The sequence below is a fragment of the Haliotis asinina genome, chromosome 9, assembly GCF_037392515.1.
Source record: "Haliotis asinina isolate JCU_RB_2024 chromosome 9, JCU_Hal_asi_v2, whole genome shotgun sequence".
Lineage (NCBI taxonomy): Eukaryota > Metazoa > Mollusca > Gastropoda > Lepetellida > Haliotidae > Haliotis > Haliotis asinina.
This window is the reverse complement of record NC_090288.1, coordinates 32,571,105-32,592,817: the sequence shown is the minus strand read 5'-3', so window position 1 is coordinate 32,592,817 and position 21,713 is coordinate 32,571,105. Positions and strand designations below refer to the sequence as shown.

The window sequence follows — 21,713 nt, the reverse complement described above, 5'->3', positions numbered from 1 at the left end:
GTATGGGTGATGGTTGCATGCAAGGCATTGTGTGTTGCGCTACTATCTATCCATGTACATTACTATACTAATAAGGTTATCGCAACGACGGTTGTAATCAGGAAATATCACTGAACATAACGAAGCTAATCAATAGATACAGCCGTTATTATTCACGTTAAAAAGAATGTGTATTTTTCTACGCTGTGATCATTACCTGGTTGCATTTCATGATTCTCAAGGGTAGAATGCAACGTTAATTCGATGACTGGCGATTTAGGACAGTAATTGCTCGTACACAAATTAGTTCCAGCTGACTAATTATGTACCATGTAGCTGACTTGATTTGCTATTATAAACAGTGCCTTAATATTCCTCCTTTAATCCTCAACACTGTAGCATCGTATCCTATCCTGTAAGCCAATCCGTACTGCTCTATCAATTTCATTAATTACCGTCATCTATATTCTAACATGCCCAAAAGGAGCCAAAGTGATTTGGGACATTCGGGAACCTGGGGGCATCTAGACTTGCTTCATTTGGGGTTTAAGATTTGCAGGGAGGGCAAGGCAGTAGGAAAGAATGATGTGGTTCAGGGACTGTGAACTGAGCAATAGGAAACCAAGTGGTGCTCCGCTCACTTCATTTAATGTTTGTGACGGAAACACTGTTCACTGCTGTCCTTACGACCTCTGAGTGAGTGCCCATTGTCATGTTCATCAGTCATGAACAAAGACAACAGGAACATCTCCAAACAGGATCAAGTATTCCAATGCTAAAGCTTTCCTGACCTTAGAGCTTTGCCACATAGCCGAGACCACCCCTTCAAGATTTTACTCATTCACAGCAAGTACATGTGTCTTTCCAACAAAAATGCAATATAGAGATTGAATAAAAACACTGATATTTCCGTACAAAATTGATTGCAAAGTATAATCTGTACGGAAGCGTAGTAGGGCCACGGTGAAAATTGTTTGGTGTCACTATCCCCTACGAATGACATACTATCTTCCACATAGGACATACTATCTTCTACGTAGGACTTAGAATCTCCTTAGTATCTCCTACGTAGGGCCTACGCAGTACTAAATATAACGCTCGTTTGCGGTTTGTTTTTTCGTGATTGTTTACAAGTTGACTTGACTCGTGTGGAATAGTGTTGAATGCGGCGTAAAGCAATACGGCATTACAAAAGGCTAAAGATTGTCATTATAGTTGTTTGTATAAGTTACAAGTGAATAAGTAAGCACAGATTGCCACCGATAGTCTGAGACACGTCTGTGCAGACTATGAGCAATGTGCAACGACCTCTGAAATATCCAGCACATAATAGAAAAATGTAACAAAGTGCAACATGTAACAGTGAACAATTACACTACCCATTAAAAGTGGGGTTAGTTTTTGTAGGATACCGAAAATATTCCTCTGCGAAATACATTTCAAAACAACAAACAAACAAACAAAGCATATATAAAACATATAAAAATATAATAAAATAATATAATATATATAATAATAATATATATATAATATAATATAATATAATATAATAATAAAATATATACTTGTACCGCAAATTATTCCACACCACAGAGGAGCATGAAACTTTTGAAACTGGATATGCTCAGCATTATTTAACGTCAATTGACTTGTTACCTGAACTCTCTCGCGCTCTCATTCTGAGCTGCGTGCGTCAATGTTCAAAGGTTCATTCCAAAGAATTGCACTTAGGTATACAATGTGCTAGTTGTATGTTAGGGCGTTCAAGTGAATATACACTACTTGGGTAGTGAAGGTTTCTTCACATGACTTCCTTCACTTACCCCCTTCCAGCCAACACTAGGCGAGGACCGTGCAGTTGAAGCTCTCTGTTTGCTTGTTTAAAAAGTAGTGTGTTTGTCATCGTTTTTTCATATGCGTGTCATGTGTTTACATAGACTCAGGGACAAAATGCATTACTCATTCGATGCAGCCACAACCCTACAGAGACGCCCACCCACTCTGCCCAACAGTAACCTCAACGCCCCCGCCACCCCCCCCCCCCCTTCCCTCTATCACTTTCTCTCCCTCTCTCCCTCTTACTGTGGTTTATCTAAAGCACCTGTTCATCTAATACACGTGAACATTCTGAAGTGACTACAATCATGAAAGTACTCCAAGGAAACTCCAGGAGGTGCCTACATCAGAAGATTCCAACCATCAGTCAATTATTAGGTACCTTACCATCAACATAAGAAAGATCCCCATCAGTCATAATCACCTGGTTTATACTAGTACTCTATCTCCTGTTAGCATTTAAACTGTGATCATAAGCATAGTGTAGTTAACTGGTCTCCCACTTCACTAAACCGTTAACCAATCAACTATGAAAAGCACCAGAAGGGGGACCAGGGGTTCGCATCCCCAATTCGCAATTAGTCCTGAAGGCAAATGTTATATTGATGAGGCATCGTCGTCGAATAATCACTCGGTGGCTCTGAAAGCTGAAACGGTATCACTTCACCTATGTGGTGTCCGTGAATGAGCGCATGTTGTTTATAACAATATCAAGAATGGGGGGCGGGGCAAGACATTGCATCCATGTAGGGAATCGAACCCGCGTCATCGGTGTGACAATGGAACGCTCTAACCACTGGTACTCAGCAATATTCCTGCTATATGGCGGTGGTCTGTAAATAACCGGGTCTGGACCAGACTTTCCAGTGATCAACAGCATGAACATCGAACTGCGCAAATGGAAATCGTTTACATGTGTCAACCAAGTCAGCGAGCCTGACCACCCAATCCCGTTAGTAGCCTCTTCCGACAAGCATAGCAGCCTTTCATGGAAAGCATGGGTTACTGAGGTTAATGGGGACGGCTGATGCTGGTAGCAGGAGCTTTCCACTTTGCTGAAATCATCGCCAAAGAATGGGTGTGGTATGATCACAGCAGAGGGGGATTCGAACCCAAAATAACAGGTTTCTGGTGCGGCTAAGGGACATTCATGATGTCATTCACTATGTGGTCTGGTCCAGACTTGCTTATTCACATAGTCCTACAGCTAGGTTATTTGCTGAGTGCGGCATAAAACTAAACTCACTCAAAGTGCAGTCAAGCCCAACCTACACAAACGATGAACAGTCATCGATAAACAGTATCCTCGATATTTGTTCCATGTGCATGCTCACAGCAATATTCAAGCTGTGTGGCGCAGTCTGTACATAATCCTGTCAGTCCCGTGATCAGACAATCCAGTGATCAACATCATGGGCATCAATCAATTGACGTTAAACAACAAACTAATAGACAAAACGAGAGATATGCGTTCCCCCGTTAATCGTTTGTATTTCTGGAGTTTCGATTCCGGGTTACTCACTCACTCACACATACACGCGCTCACTCACTAACTCACTGGGACCTGGTACGTGGAGGGACTAAACGTTTCCCACAGCGAAAAGAAATATCAGAACAGAATATATATTGTATGGAGTGTCTATTGATATTCCATGTTTGACAAAAGGGCACATGCACATATTTCAGAGTTGAAAAGACATGCCACGGTGATATATTTACACTGCGCCATTTTACATCAAGATCAGTAGCATAAAAACGCTATCCTATTGAACTGAAAGAACAGTGTTGACTAAAGGCGTGTTTAAAGTCTTAATTAGGACGCGTTTAAATCTATACTATTTTTTCTATCTATAGGAGATCCGGTTACTTTTTTCAGAGGAGGTTTCATTCGAAAGCACTCCCGGTCTTTCTCTCTGTTAAATATCCGACACCAACCTCAGGAGACGGCAATTGACGAGACCAGGCCGGTGGCGCTGTTGGGCTTCCATACTTCGTTCATACACTGGACGTGAGCAGACGATGCTCCGTGCAGTCTGTGTACTGTCAACTTGGCAATCAAGTAGTTTACGAGTTAATTAGGTATCATACATTTTCATGGATAACAAATTCTGGTTTGTCGCATTAAGCGATGTCATCTCGTCTGTCGCAGTCTATCTGCACGGTGAACTCAGTCAAGCGTGACTCGTCTTTTGACCTATTTTCAGCGGGTTTCGTTCGCCGCACGTAAGACTCGGCGCCTCCCAACTGACAGCTTTATGTAAGTACTTTCATATTTTTTTGTCCGTGTTTTATTTTTGTATCAGAATAAGATGATAGCTTTAATGATATGCATGGAGACAGTTGAGGGTGGTTAGACGATGGGTGTTGTGTCCATAAAAGATTCATGCAGTGGTGACTGGGTGCAACCACTTAGTTATGTCGTGAAGATGTTGGAGACATGGCAAGGTAAGAAGGTGGGAGGTAGTTAGAACAGCGGTTGACGGGTGAACGCTTCAAGAGTCATCGAGTTCAAACCAGCTGTTGTCCTGCTGTACCCGTATCGACGTAGGCAGAAACGACAGTATCGCGAGGCCGTGAGCACATGAACTAACAGTCCACGCACCGGTGTGCATTTCAAAAGCATGGACAGTGACAGAAACTATATTAACGAGATTTCTATAACCGGTCTTGAAATGAACTATTTGAAAAAGAAAACACGTGAGACATTTTTTTCATGTTCACAAATAACAGCATATTTCAAAACGTTTGCCATTTAAACAACCTCAACAGAGCTTGACGACAGGTACACTGTCTCACATGTACAGTACCCGATCGAACCAGGATGTTGTCCCTTCTTTTTATCCCTCTCTACAATACTAAAGCTTTACATGAAGAAAGTCTTCCACATCTCTGGCTCCTTGTCAGCTGAAATTGACAAACTATTTGAGAAAAGAAAAGAACACACACGCGCACGCACGCACGCACACGCGCACGTATATATATTCAGAGACTAACCGTAAGTCTAGACGACTGGGAACTTAAAACCTGTGTGTTATCCTAATTCGTCGAAGTGAAGTCCCGTGGAGGGTGTTAGGTGTGTGTCAGCTGGATTAGATGAGTGCCTGAGGGGTATATAGGTGTGTGCATGTGTGTGCATGTGTGTGTGAGAGAGAGAGAAGAGAGAGAAGACACTGTGATGCCGAGCTCACGTATGTGAAGGGTTATTGCAAAAACGAATGAGTAATGCTTTTTGTCCTGAGTCTATGTAAACACGCGACACGCATGCAAAAACTGATGACTAACACGCTACCTTTTACGTAAGTACACAGTTAGCTTCAGTTTCACGGTCCTCGACGAGTGTTGGCTGCATGGTGGTAAATGAAAGCAGTCATGTGAAGGTACCTTGACTACCAGAGTAGTGTATATTTACTTGATCGCCCTAACGCACAACCTTCACATTGTATACCTAAGCGCAATGTAGAACTCATTGTAACGTAAACCGTCTGACACACAGAGGGCAGATCAACTGAAGATTACTGGCAGTAGGACTTATAATAGTGTTTCTGTGATAAACTACTTTATTCCTAATGAACGCTTGCCATTACGCATTAGCCCAACCCAATGAGAACGCGATCGAAGTGAAACCCCATATAATTCTTTGTACATGTATATGACTCAGAATAATTATTCCTTTAGTGGTGATACTGCAAACGTCGATCAATTCCTCAATTTTTGAAATTATTTGTAACGTATGTAAACTTTTCAGCACACCATATCTCACATATTTTTACTTCAGCATTATGTAGGGTTAATACGGTACTTTCAAAACGGCGTCTTTGACGGTGCCATGTTTAACATATGTACACACAGAGCTGTCAACAGCCATTTCACTTTACATTCTAAGCTATTTGAGCCACCGCATGTCATTACTATTTACAATACGCAAGTTAGAGTACACTTGACCGGCTATACCCCAGTACCCCAGGTGAACCCTTACAATAGCATCGGTTCAGCTCAAACTGGGTTCTGTCTGGACAAGACTGAAGGTGCAAATGCACTCTACTCCATTCTTTTGTATGATTTTCGTTCGTCTAATACGGTCGGGTATTCTGTGCGTTCTATGATGAAGTAGATGATATTAAACATGTTTTATAATAACGGGTAAGCAGTATCGTTATAGTCACCACTGAAAATATATCCTTGCTCACTGCACATGGGAAATTCTAACACTCTAATTTAAGACTAAATAAAAAAGTGAAATGTTTCTCGGGCATCGGTGCGTCACTTTTATTGTGCGCGTAACAATTTTTTATTGCTATTTAAAAAAAAAAAATTTGACTTCCCGCCGCGTCCCGATCATCTATTTGTCCACTATAAGAATGAGTGTAAGAACGTGTGTGACTAAATCTACAAGTCATTAACACGTGCTAAACTTCCCAAGCAGTATTTCTGAGAGAGAGAGAGACAGACAGACAGACAGAGAAAGTGTGGTCTTCCGTCGTCACTTTTCAATTGTTAAAAAAATACAAAGTCCTACCGCCCTCGTCACTTTTGAAAAAAAAATGCCCTAGAGATTTTATTTATGCAGCCTAATCTGTTGTAGATTATCCGTGATTGCACTCAGACCAAATCTCCATGGTATCCTTTGTTGAGAATTGTAACCTATGATACTGTAATCAGGTGAAATGAAGTCGGAGGTCGCACTGAAGAATATTTCGCACATATGACGATATGTGTATATGTTGCTGCTTGTACTAGTCCAGACTTAAGCTGGTTTTATTGTGCTAGCTCACTGAGATACCATGCCGATGTTAAGCATGAATACCGCACTCAGACACACACCTACTCCGAGACGCCATAGATCCATTATGGCAGCCTCCATGGAGTTAGTTAACCAGCATGCGTAGGATTCGGTATTTTATTTGGTTCACTGAAAATCAGAAATAGTAATAGACAGTGCAGGGATCAATCGACAAAAAGTTTTTTTAAAGTGACAGTTACTAGAAATTACTACAAAACAATTACTACATTGCTTGTCCGTTGCCAAAGTGTGCGAAGGCGACGCCTTTGATCCACCATTATTACGCACCGAACAGGGAAAGAGATTCCAGCTGTCCAGAAGCATTTGGAAATTACCGAGCCTTTGCGAATGGTCACTTTTGAAACAACGTCAGTGATTGCACAGCTAAATCCGATTGCAGCGAATCACGAATCATGAACACACACACAAGATGAAAGGGCAGTATTAAAAACAGAGGTACGTGGGAAGATATGACTTGAGTAACCTCTGTGGGAAGAGAATGCGGGTGTACAGGCTCACTGTCTGAATGGGCAATTCTTCTGTTGTAGAATGAATGACAGATCCCTTTCTCTCGCGGCTTCGTAAAGTTGAATCATCATATATAGTATTTGTATCCCATAGCTTGTGGGGGAACCTGGAAATAAAATAAAGGAACACCTGTCCTTTCATGTAATCCCTTATTTTCCACCTCAGTATATATGGAGGTACTGGTCGCGGTTCACCATCTGTCGTGTGCAGGGTGTTCGTCAAGGACGTCTCCTGTCGGCCCCCGAATCACCTCTTAAACAGGCTGATTAGGCTATCGCCCAGTCTACAGTCAAACTGGAACTACCTGGTGAAGATCAGAAAAAAACATACTTTCATCACAATAATTAATGTTCTGTATTTATCGAGGAAACATTATTATGTCGATAATCGTTGATAATTCTTTCCATCGACGATAGTTTCGACGATCGAGCCTTCTTTGCCACCCCTAGAGGATATAGTATCCATTCTCTTGCAGACTCCAATATTCTTCCTTGTCGGAAGATGCGACTGACGGGGTCGGGTAGTCAGGCTGGCTGACCTGGTTGACATCTGCCATCGTATGCCAGTTGCGTAGATTGGTGCTCATAATGTCAGATCCTTGACGAATACATAGTCTCACTGAAGCTGGAAGTCGCGGTGGCCGAGTGGGCTAGATGGCTGACTTTGTGAGCTGACAATTAAAATAATGAAATATTACGGCGAATACAAACACGTATCAGCTGCCAATGTCAAGGTCGTCGAGCTGTAGACAGTTGAACAGAAGCGGATGTCAGATTGTATGAGCTGTATCAGTAGGAGGGTGTACACGTGTACTGATAACAGGAAACAGTATCCTTCTTCGTGTACAAATGTCCAGGGTTTAGATGTTAGACGCTCTCTTAGTGTTAAGATAGTCGCCTTAATAATCTATGTCTGCACACATGCAGCTACCCACACGCCATGACGTACTCTGTTCAGGTTAACGTTAACGTGTCTGTATGGAGCCTATTCGGAATCAAAACAATTGTGCAACCTTGCAGAACCCCACGAGGGTATGACTTGTTTAATTCACCACACAATATTCCATTCCTATGAGGTAATGTGCCAAATGTGATGGTCCAGCGTGGCTGTTCAGCAAGTACGCTTACACAACTTAGATCGTTTCTCAAGCTACACATCGCCAGACCGGGTTCGAATTTCACATGGTTGCAATATGTGAAGCCCATTTCTTGTGTCCCTCGCCGTGATATTGCTGGAATGGTACTGAAAGAGGTATATAACCATACTCCCTCACTCAGATTTCTTTTAAAAAAACATGGTCACTGGTATTTGTCGTGGGGTCCTTCTCGTATTGTTTCTTAGTTTTATTGATTCATGAATATATATTTGATACCCGGAGTGACTGCCCATTCCTTACTTGGGAGAAGTGCGATAGGCATGCATAGTCACAAGATGGTAGTGCGGTTTGGTGCGGACAACGTTGACATCGTGAACTGTAGATGTGTGAACTATTAAATAATGCCTTGCACAGATGTCTTACCATCTGTACCTAATGGTCACTGAATAAGAACAATCCACGCCTTGCCTTATTGACCTACATACTGGTGCTTACATCAAATATACATGACATTGACCATAGATGTGACCGCTCCTCATCGATTTTTGTTAGTGAAGTTACTACCGTTGGGTATCTCAAGTGGTTTACGAAGCAGATTTATACTGATACGATGTGAGTGAGTTTCGATTTACGTCGCACTCAACCGTATTCCAGCTATATGCCGGGTGTATGTTAATAGTGTAGTCTGGACAAGACAATCCAGTGATCAACAGCATCAGCTTCGATCCGCCCAATGGGCGCAATGTCCCATTCAATTTCATTGCTGGAATATTGCTAAACGCGGAGTACATTTTTACTCACTCTGAATACTAGTACTCGATTAGGGGTGATTGCAAAGATGGTAACAGGATACGTCTGAACGTGAACAAGATCAAGATTGTAAATATTTATATATCTGTATCCTTTCTCATAGTCAAATATTGCCCGGCTTGAAGTACGAGAAGGCATCACATGGGTGGGAACCCCCGTGGTGTGTACGGGGACGCTGTTGCACTGTTTGTGGTTCACCATGACGTCACTGTATACGCCCAATCTCACCCGACTTGTATATGGCACAGCAGGGACCGTACGGTTTGCTTCCGTTGGATCTTTTTTTTTGTGAGGGAGAGCGAGAGAGACATTGTATGTGTGGTGGAGCAGCCTATTGGGTAAATCGTTCGGCCTTCGTGGATAAAGACCCGGGTTCGATTCTTCACAAGGATAAAATGTGTGAAGCCCATTTCTGGTGTTCCATGCCTTCCTGGAATATTGTGAAACTTGTAAGATTACATATGTCTATGTTACATATGTGGTCATATTTTAGCATAATAATGGTAAGTATGAGTTGTAATAAGTACTGAATACTATACGTGCATTTGCCGAACAGAAGCCCATGGAACTACCGCAAACCTTACACAGACGAACTGCACAAGGATCATGCATCAATTTGTGGGAATATATTGGCAAATAATGTGCATGTTCAGCTTTGGTGTGAAGTTTTGGTACGAATTTTCAGCATTTATCGAACTTACGACAATAATATTTTCAAGTTTACGAATTTGTTTTACAATGAATCAGTAGATGTGTAAACAGTACCTTTAGACAGCTATATTTTGCCAAATCTCGTTTAGAACTGTTGAGTGAAGAATGTAACTCCGATTCGTTAACTGTATTGAATGTAAACTTCTCCTTATTTTGTAAAGCCGCATCTCGAATTACAGCCAACACTTTATCATTAATACATCAGTTGTCAGGTCCTGTTAAAATCAGCACGATCACAACATAAACTTGAAAAACTAACACAGCTAATCACAGCTATACTGTTTATTTGCTGCGCGCTGTCGTGCTGTGCGGCTAGACCTGGTACGTATTATTCAGTGTCAATAGTGAAGTGACACCGTGCAATGACGTAGCATGCTTGCACATTCGATTGCAGTGTTGATAAGAACGAAAACACCCACTTGCCGGATTTACCTGAGAAAGAAAAACCGGCTGAGGTGGTGTAGCCTGGTCGTTCACACAAACACAAACACAAACACACACACACACAAACCCACACCCCCTATTTGTGCAGATTGATGCTCGTGTTGTTGATCACTAGATTGTCTGGTCCAGACCCGATTATTTACAGACCGCCGCCATATAGCGTAAATATTGATGAGAGCGGCGTAAAACTCAATTCACTCACTCAATAATTTGAATTCCGATTTAAAAATATTACTGGGGTGACTAGACCAGTCCTCTGTGAAAGATCCAACATTTTGCTAATATAACGAAATACTTTCTTGTGTGTAATTAATCCAAAAACGTCATGAAGGTTACGAACCTGTGGGGGAATGGCAGTCGCACCGTAGGTGGCCAGTGGGTTGACAGTAAGTCATCAGAAACATGTGTGCGGAAATTCCCACTTGGCAAGATGAACGTGTGATTTTGATACATGGTGGATGTAAGTCACAGGTTATTTGCCTGGCTGTTTGTTTGTATTTTAAGCAAAATCCGAAGACAATCAATTCAAGTCCATAGTGCGAAGAATTAACACCATATTCCGGTTCAACGCAGTGAAGAAACGGGTTATTATTCCGTATGGAATACGTGAAGAGTTACCTCCCCTGCTTCAAACGCCCAGTACGCCAGAAGTGTTTTTATTGTAGAATAATTGTTACAAAAGACCTAATAATAACGACGACACTTAAGACAAATAAACTCCAACAGGTTCATGATAAAATTAGGCAATATGGTATTTCTTTTTAATTAGTGCTTATTCTTGTTCCTTCACTCCGTTGAACCGGAAGCTGGCAGGGGTAATGGAGGCGAAGAACGATCTGAATACCACGAGTGGCGCTTAGAATGTTGAATAAAAAATATTTCACGTGAGTAATTATTAAATTTGGGGTTGGAAATCTGAGAGCACAGCCAAGTGAGGAAATGGGAGCGTACCTTTGATGGTGGCTATATTTTATTTTGACGTAAAAAATATTTATTGAACCGAAGCGAGGGAAGTGCGTTGCCAACCTTTGCTCGCTTCTCTCGCATATATGAAGACATGTCATTTTCTCTACGCTGCGCAACCCCGTTTGCGCTACAGTTTGACTGTGTCTCAAGTTGATGGTTAATGACCAATGAGTGAAAACACACGCTGTAAAACATGGAATTTATCTCAATCAAGTTTAGTTTTTGAACGCATGATTCTTACGTCCTTCTTACGCTCACTCCTTCCACACACTACTTTATCTTTCGTTCACCTCAACATTTCTCTCACTCCTTCCTCTCACTACTTTCTCTCACATTTTTCCTTTCTCTCACTCGTTTCTCACTACTTTATTTTTCTCTCACCTCAACATTCCTCCTTTCTCTCTCCTTCCTCACACTATTTTTTATCTTTCTTTCTCTCACACCAACATTTCTCTTTCTCTCACTTCTTCCACGTACTACTTTTTTCTCTCTTTCTCTCACACCAACATTCGTGCTTGCTTCATGATGAAGACGTGATTCGGTAGTTTGTCCTACAATCACTAATTCCGTGGTTAGAAGTAGTCGAGACAAGTTATAGGATTACATGAGACCACGCTCACCACATCTGTTCCGTGTTACACAAGAAGTGCTTGTTATGTCACGTCTTCCGTCTTGAAGCACATACACGCCGCAGGCCATTCATTAGCCGTCAAACAAAGATGTTCCTCAAAACCTTAAAAGTGCAAACAGATTACATTTTTAAACAGCGTCGTTTGATATATTTTGTTGCAAATGCATCAATCGGGACCTATTATATTCACTAGATAAGACCATATTTCATTTTAAATATTGTTCCGTGAAAATCAAGTTTGGAATGACTAAGTGACAAGTGCTTGTTGTAAGAGGCGACTAACGGGATCAGGTTGTCAGACACGCTGATTTAGTTGATGCACGATGTATTCCAATTGAAAGGGGTAGTTAGTCACACCGAAGATCCGGGTTCGATTCCCCACATGAGTACAATGTGTGAAGCCCATTTCTGGTGTCACCTACCTTGATATTGCTGGAATATTGCTAAAAGACCATACCCACTCACTCAACCATTTGTGTAAAACGATGTTCTAGATGCCAGTCCCTGGAATACCTTTGTCAAGACTATATTATTTACAGATTCAACTGATCTACACCCAACTGATATCTCAAATGCCGGGTCGATTCCCCACATGAGTACAATGTGTGAAGCCCATTTCTGGTGTCACCTACCTTGATATTGCTGGAATATTGCTAAAAGACCATACCCACTCACTCAACCATTTGTGTAAAACGATGTTCTAGATGCCAGTCCCTGGAATACCTTTGTCAAGACTATATTATTTACAGATTCAACTGATCTACACCCAACTGATATCTCAAATGCCGGGTCGATTCCCCACATGAGTACAATGTGTGAAGCCCATTTCTGGTGTCACCTACCTTGATATTGCTGGAATATTGCTAAAAGACCATACCCACTCACTCAACCATTTGTGTAAAACGATGTTCTAGATGCCAGTCCCTGGAATACCTTTGTCAAGACTATATTATTTACAGATTCAACTGATCTACACCCAACTGATATCTCAAATGCCGAAAAATCTCAAATCAAATTGTTCAGTACATTAGCATGACGCTTGTGTAATAAGATGGTTATTGCTAATATCTCTCGATGCCAAAACACTTTTGAGCAATAATCTCTATCAAAGCATGCCATTCTTGAATAGTGAGTAGTGAGGCCAGATTTCATCGTATAGTAACGTTACGCACACGTAAGTTGAAGTGAACCGTGCACACACATGCAGTGCTATATGAACTGCACATACAGTCTACAGAAACAGCAGTGACCATCCTGTCTAAACATGTCGTGGACAGTACACAGTTCTGTACTGTGAAGGCCTCTGAACATTCGTGCTCGGTGAGTGTTTTTCTCACATAATTGTAAATTATCTAACCGTAATAGCACGTTTATGAGCCTGGCGCAGCAACCATTATGTGATGTATCGGAAATATATTGCAATCCTGTCCATGCATCTCCAAGTGGGCTGGCTATTCCGTATAGATTTCATCGACAAAACCATTCACGTTAAGTATTCAGTTGTCGACAATGACGTACAAGTTGAATATTTACTAGGATGCCTCACGAACGCTATTTCATTCTGAGGCAACAATACATTGATTGTCAGATTGCCATTTCAGTTTGAAAAGCCCACACCTTAAGGTGTAATAGAAAAATACGTTGTTCAGGAGTTGTCAGTTCTGTTATTGACTGGCAAGTAGATAGATATGTTTAAGTTGGTGTGTGTGTGTGAGAGAGAGAGAGACAGAAAGAGTGGTTTAGTGAATATTTTGTTGCGTATGACAGAGCGCTTGTCTGTGAGAGTGAGATAGCGATTGAACGAGTACATATCTGTGTTAGAGTGAAATAAGGCGCGATTTTGTGTGAGAGAGTGAGTGTATACACTGGTATGTGTGTGAGAGAGAGCGAATGAGTGACTAAATAATATAGTTGCGTGTGCCAGAGAGTGCTTTGGGAACGAGAGTGGGATAGTGAGTGGATACACATCTATGTGAAAGAGAGACAGAGAGAGATCGTGATTTTGTGATTTAGTGTACGTGTGTGCGTGCGTGCGTGCGAGAGAGAGAGAGGGAGGGAGAAATTGACTGGTATAAACTGTGTGTTTGTGCTTTAGATAGAGAATGTGTGTGTGTTTGTGAGATAGAAATAGAGAGTGTGATTGTGAGTGTTTTGCCTTAAGACGGGCAGGAATGAACCTGTAACAACTATTCTATTTAAACCCATATCCCTATGCTGTATGAAAGTATATTCACTATTCATAATGGTATCGCTATATAAAGCACAGTAATAGCTAATAGCATCTCCATTATCTCTGCACTGAAAGCAGGAATGAAGTATCGTCCTTTGTCGTTCACGTCTCTTTCAATATAGCTGCCTTGGTTGATATATGTGTGGATGTATATACACAATATGCATAGTCTGTGTTGTAGTTAACAGTAGGGGCAACCACGGTATACACTATCGCTCGTCACGAATGGCTGGGTTGCATTTCTACATCAGCTGAGACATTGATGTACCTGTCAAATTTGTGCTAGATTATTGCTGTAGGTACCTGAATTCATAAATATATCACCATATGTAACGTCATGAATATATTCAACGAGCAATTCTTTGTCTATTTTAACATGGATGCAGTTTGTAGTTGTCAGCGCAATGTCACGTCCCATACCATCTGTTATCAGGATGTAACTGTTTTTAAAGACATAAATTCACAAAAAACATCATTCCTTGATGCGGAGTGGTTGAGACCACGAAACCAGACAAGGTTTGCATGTGTATACTGTTTGTTGTGTTTAACCACATTACCTGTCAGTTTTACACTGACTTGCAAATAGAACATGTTGGTTGTGCTTTGAGGTTTTATCTGTATCTTATTAAACGCCGAACTGAAAAAGACCAGACGTAATTAAATGGTGTTTGTTCGTCATGTCGAAACACGTACAGATCCGAGTTAGAAAAGATCCCCAGTGACTCGTATTCATCGTAAGAGACGACTATCGGGGTGGCTTGGTCAGGCTGACTGACTTGAGTGACACATGTAATCGAAGGTAGATGGATGCTCACATTGTTGATCACTGGCTTGTCTGGTTCAGGCTCGATTAATTACAGACCACCGCCATTTAGCTTGAATATTTCTATTGAATATAAAACTAAACATACTCATAACCTCGGGTTACGTTACTTTCATGGATGTGGCATTGGAAGGCCACCTTTTGCGTCATATTGCTGTTATAGAATGAGGATACACGGTGCTCTCGGTCGGCATCAAAACGCTACTCACTCACTGAATTATGGGTTGGTCTGTCACCAGGGACTTTCGAATTCTGCTTGTGTCCTTTCGGCTCGCCAGAAACATAAGATTGCGAGTCCGAATCCTTGTTCTCCTCCATGCTGTTTCTAGATATAAAACAGCAAATGTACTAGCAAATGTGAATTCATTATATGTTACATGTGGGTTATGAATTCAACATATATTACATGTGGCTTGTGAATTCAACAAATGTTACATGTGGCTTGTGAATTCAACACATATCACACATTTGTTGTGAATTCAACAAATGTCACATGTGGCTTGTGAATTCGTCAAATGTCACATGTGGCTTGTGAATTCACCAAATGTTACATGTGGCTTGTGAATTCAACAGATATTCCATGTGGGTTATGAATTCAACAAATGTTACATGTGGCTTGTGAATTCAACAAATGTTGCATGTGGCTTGTGAATTCAACAAATGTTGCATGTGGCTTGTGAATTCAACAAATGTTGCATGTGGCTTGTGAATTCAACAAATGTTGCATGTAACTTGTGAAGTCAACATATGCTACATGTAACTTGTGAAATCATCATATGTTACATGGGGCTGTGAATTACAATGAAGAAAACGTTCGTAAATACCCAGGGCATCGCGAGAATTATGTAAACAATATTTGTTCGTTTCAACAGAAACGTTGAACGTTTGCGTCAAACAACTCTCCAACATTCTAAAAAGTGAAAACCTACACATTTGTAATTACTTTACCACCGCGGAAAACAATGATCTTACTGCGTTGGCTGCACCTCTGTCGCTGCCACTGCCAGGTAGGAGCTGCTGTCTAAACAAACAGTGGCAGGACTGTGGTCAGCTCCCTTGTGTTTTCACGCTCAATGAAATCCTATAAGCTAATCAATTTTTAAACTCTGCACATTTCCTTGAAAGAAGATTCGTATAAAGCCAAGTAGGTATTCAACACCAGACAAAGTCTGTGCAGTGGAGGATGTGTACGTGTCGCCAGGGTCGGTCTGCTGCGTGGTAAGTATATATGTGTGCGTGCGTTCGTGCGTGCCTCCCTGCCTGTGTGTCTGTGTAGCATGTGTGTGGATAGATGGATGGATGTTGATTCCAAAAATATTCATTTGTTATTGGAAACACTTTGTTGTAGTTATTCCGAGATTCTTTCTACGTTCTTAAGTACGAAAGTACGATTCATATTTGTTTTTTTTATGAAGTCCATTCTTTCAAATCTATACTTTATACGCTCGGAAGTATAGCAGCAATGCATCCGAATGGAATTCCCATTACACACTCACCGCATCTCGTGAAGGATAAATCTATTCTCATCGCTACTGTATAATACTTGTTAGATATGATATTTGACAAGTTCAAGAATGCATGTTAAAACGGACTCTTGTTACGGGAATACAAAACGAAAGTCAGCATAGCGAGAATTACGAATCCTCCATCCTGGTGAATGTACTGATAACACCTCAAGCATTTTGATGAGCTCTAAGGACCTATATCAAATCATATCGCACATATTTCCCGAAGGCGTGAATAGTCTAGATTCCTTACAGTTAATTGTGCACATAGTATATACTCAGGACATACCATCGTCATTAGGTCACGACAATGGCTAAACGTTATACGTCAAGGAGAGAGAAATATTTAATGTTTTATGCCTTAACCTGGTATTCATAGTGACATTAAAAATGGGCTGAAGGTAGATAGTGATAGTAGAAGACAAGTTAATGTTCACACTCTTAGTGAAATATGAAGATGCGCATTGGGATACTTCTTGCTTTTCCTTAATACACGTAATTGTGGTGACGATGTAATTTCAATCCTGTGATGATACAGACCAGAAAGTAACTCTGTGACGTTCCCCTAGCTGCGCCGTACCAGTTGCTGCCGCGTACATTAGTCAGATTGTTGGGTATTCCACACCTGACTGACAACCTTGTCTGCCATGTTGTAATACCGTTATGAGCACGGAATGAGACTGTCACCATCTGAACCTCATCACTGTCCCTTCCACTGTCCGCTCTCCGATGCACCAGCCCTAAATGACAGCAGTGAAAACAATGGATTTGTTTTGCGCCACGTTTTCACCATAGCGTGTCCAAAGGGGCTGAAATCACAATTTGATTATTATCAGCCGGGATAACCCGAGCTACCCGTGAGACGCTGTACGGCTATAAGTGAGGGAAATTATCCAATCGGGTGCCCATTTTCTTATGGCGGAATAGAGGCATTTTTGAGCTTACTTACCTAATGTGACTCCACAGGTATCATAGGAGCTTTGATGTGGGACTGACCTAAGCTCTATGCACAGGAGCACACGTCACCACACACAGTGAAAGTCTAGTTTCTCTCAGTTTCAATGTTGGATCTCCTTTTCAACATAAATGAAGTTCATTGTCTTCATGAACACTACACATCTTCAAAAGAAAAAAAGCGTTGGTGTAGGATATCATGCTCCACGTGCATTGCAAGTTTTCGTAAACCCACCATTTTATACGGGGTGCACCGCCCAAACGGCTCTTGAGTGAATGAGTTTTGTTTTACACCGCTTTTAGCAATATGCAAGCAACATCATGGCGGGGAACGCCAGAAATTAGGTCCACACATGTAGAGCATCGAGCCGCGTGTTCAGCGTGATGATCGAACGCTTTAACACAAAGCTACACCTACCGCTCTTTGGACCCTCGATGGTGTTCTTTATGTCCCCATACTACCGACTATCCTTCAACGAGTGAAAACTAAAAATCAATATTCTTTCTCACAATTATCAGTCCATACTGTGGACATAATGCCCTGATGAAAGTACCCTTGCACGCTCGGGTCAGATTGATTTTTCTTCATCTATGTAAAGAATATTACCAGATGATGACAATGACAAATTTAAGAAATCATATACACACTTTGTAAAAAGGTTGTATATATTATTTCGGTGCTCTCGTGCTGTTCGAGGTTAGCGATGTAAAGCACATCAAAATACGGATGTCAGGACAAGCATCATGCATCAAAACATTTAATGGAGGTCGTGTCTGTGTCACAGAACATAACATAAAGGGATATTTGAACACAGAGAGGAGCAAACTGGCTCTGTAAACACGACAGCATGTGACATCGATTGCGTCGATTCACAGGGAACGACTTACCCTTGACAACTGTGTTATGTACATATAGATGAGGTATTTTATATTTGGTTAGAGATGATCTGATGCCATTTACATAGACTGTACTCTTGGGCTTATTCATATATGAATAGTTAAATTGTATAGATTTTAACACAGACAATCTCATAAATCGGTAAATGTTGAAAGCGAAGAGAAGTCGTGTGTTTATCAGAACGGTAAATATGCTGACTTCAGTATAGTTTCTGGTAAGTGTCTCTTGTCATGTCTCAAAGTCTACCTGTCTTCATGGATGAGAAATGTACATATATGTTGCCGGAAACGTCACCCCATCACAAGTGAAAAAAATATGACACATTGTGTTTGGAGATTGATAATTGTTTGTAAATGTGTTCTCAACGACGGACGTCGCTACAGCCCCAGGTCCTGTCCTACTTCTTGACATCCGAGCGTACATCGACACAGTCGGGTTTTGTCGAGGAAGTTATTCCCTAATGTTGACACCCTGGTGTTCTTTTTTCACTATGACACTGTCCTCGGCAGTGTAAACGTGACGGTTAATTTTTTGGACCTTTAAATGAGCTACAATAAATAAATGAATAAATGAGTCAACTTTGTGTGCAGACTCTTTCCGTGTTGTCTCAACCCCTAGTGTATAGTACACAACCCTGTGCACATAAAAGAACCCACGAATCCGTTGGCAGATGAATAGATGGTGGCCACATGAGTACGCGCAAACACAGCAATGTGCAGTGGACTTGGGCAAAATACTGTGGATATGTGTCCCAGTCCACCAAGCTGTGAATGGGCACCTCGATAGGATGAGACAGACAAATATATGACTCGGCGCGCCTGGAGGCAGCAAGAGTTGCATACTCCCCAGGGAGATGAGACTGATAATACGATGGGCCGTTGATATTGACATCCAATGATCGGGGGAAATATATGTCAGCGCCTTGAGCAAGCACTGTTTGCCTGGATATGTGCGCCACATACATATCCTGTAATAATGATAATACAAAAATGTAATAACCGCAAATCTAAATAATGAAATTGTTGTAATTTTCTAATGTTTAAAGGGTGCATTTCTACCTCACAACACTACAATCAATACTGACCAGTGGAGATCCGGGTTAGAATTGGTCTGTAGTAACCTATACTAGTAAGAAGCACTTAAGGGATTGGGTGGTCAGGCGCGGTGACTGGGTCGACACATGTCACTGTATCCCAACAGCTTATATCGACGCATATGGTCCTGATCACTGGATTGGCTTGTCCAGATTCGATTATTCCATTTAATAATTATAAAAATTGTGAACCAAGCTGCATGATGGTATGACAATTTAGAAAGTGATTCATTCACAACGTGTTATGAATTTCGTTCCAACATGCCAATGCCGTACAGACATATGTCATTAGGTACAGTTGTACATGGTCCGGATGACATTCCAAATCTACAGCCAGTATGTCTGTATGTTTCAGTACACATGTTCTTGTTTTTATGTGTTTCGTCTGTCAAGTCAGGAACGGCTACGCGCAGTCGGCACGATGGAACTTCTTTGCGTCGAGGGCTCTTATCGTTCCAGTGTCACTAATAGTTGCAATAGTTGCGACACCTTTCTACTGAATATTCGTTTTTTGTGTTACAGCATAGAATGTTCAACTGAAAGGCCGTGCTTTGCATGCAGTGTATGGGCCCCTCGTTTACTCTTGTTAATTTCGCCGGTTAAGTGCATATCAAATTACACTTGAATAGAAACAGGCAGCTGACATTCTTTCCACAGGTCACCATTTGCATAAGCTGATAATTACACAATATTACCATCCGTTTTGTTTGTTCGTCTTGTTTGGTCCAACGGGGAACACCTCGTTATCCTTCATTCCTCGGCGTTTCAATGAAGTCGCTTTGATAATGATAAAATGTGATATCCCAACCTGCCCCAACAGCCACACAACGTAGCGTTCTGCATGCCCGGCAGTTTCATGTGGTTTATAGCTCCGTTTTGTTTTTGATATCTCAAACTTATCCATCAGAGGAGCAGTGGGCAATGACATTTCTCCCACCCCGAGCAGGTAGAGGAGAACATACTGACATACCATCCCATGAAATTCGTTCAAATATATAGCTCATTAAAAAGAAACGAAAAATAAATAAAAAATAACAGAAAATATAATAGGCTTCAATATCTGTTAAATAAATATACTGCTCATCAAATGGATTTGGAGCAGGCGAACGTCCATCGAATTTGTCCACTAACCTCGGGGAACTGCAAACCTTATTCAGATGAAATACCCGAAAATCAGGCATCAGATTGGTGAAAATCAGGTGCACCTATCTTGCATGTGAAAAGCTGTGTTTTGGTATCAAGTTGTGTTAAGAATTCGTCAATTTTCTCTGAGTTTCATCATTTCATGATCATAACAATAATCTTTTCAATGTTACGAATTTGTTTTACAATACATAAATTCATGTGTAAACAATACCTTTAAACAGTATCGAATATTTTGCAAAATCTCGCACAATTGAATGAAAAATACTAGCGAGCCTAAACCTTTGATGGGTAGCGTATCATCACATTTTGAATGAAAACATTAATGACGTGATAACATATTGTCGAGAATTCCTGAAGAGTATGTCCGTAATTTTTAAATTAAGTATAAAACACGGTTATACTAAACACAACATAACCTGCTATTATTGTCAAATAATGATTTCATGCATGTTTTCGTGACGTTTCCAGCACGCCAGCTGACGAAATACCGGCACAGGTAAGTGAAAGAAAAAGAATGAATGATAAAATACATCAAAATACATATAACCACCACATCCAACATTTCATAACTGTGCAAGATTAAAAAAAAATGTAACCATCACAAGGGTGACAGACTTAGTCTTCTTCACATCTTATCAGCGGTGTTTCGACGGCGCTACTATATAAAAACTGGATGGCATCGTCTCCCAGTTGCGTAGATCGATGCTCATGCTGTTAATCACTGGCTTGTCTGATTATCTACAGACTACTATTTCTGGAATACTGCGGTGTCAAACAACTATTAACCTTGAAATTTCAGATACATAGATCCTATTCTGGCAACAACTGGTGGACACACCTATATATATGTATATAGACGATGGTTTCATTTCCACATGTAGCTTTCTGAATCCAAATGTGGTAAGAAATAGAATATTGATATCCATGAGCAATGTACGCCTAAAATACGGCAATTTAGAGCATTGGATGGTTGTCCGTTTCTACTCAAACAGGTGTGTCGGTTGGTTAAAGTGTCATGAACAACCCATTATGGAATTAACTGTGGCTTTGATTGTGCCCCTAAAATGACAGAAGATAAAAGTGTCAATGTAATTCTGTTATCCCACTGGACTGTTGTGCTATATTTGAGAGATCCACCACTCCAAGAATGTGATCCCCAGCTACCCCATGCCCGAGTTACTTCCATTACATCTAATGAAGAACTGCCAATTCAAACTGACGATATCATTATACTGACGATATCATTACATTTCAAACTAGGCAAATGCGACATGTTGTATTGA

At 41.0% G+C, this 21,713-nt stretch overlaps 1 protein-coding gene across 7 annotated transcripts in view; it reads left to right on the top strand.

Annotated features, from left to right (window-relative positions):
- Positions 1-21,713, top strand: part of LOC137295933 (transmembrane protein 121B-like) — a 52,954-nt gene that overhangs the window by 23,854 nt on the left and 7,387 nt on the right. Inside the window, exons 1-2 of one of the 7 annotated variants that reach the window (XM_067827518.1) lie at positions 4,034-4,072; positions 20,899-20,926. The exons of 1 other annotated variant lie outside the window; for it this stretch is intronic. The gene's annotated coding sequence lies outside the window, so the exon portion shown is untranslated. Of the gene's footprint in view, positions 1-3,801; positions 4,073-9,486; positions 9,533-13,017; positions 13,102-16,016; positions 16,053-20,898; positions 20,927-21,713 lie in introns of those variants that run through there. 5 more of the 7 variants (XM_067827523.1, XM_067827515.1, XM_067827522.1 and 2 more) reach the window with 5 other exon arrangements.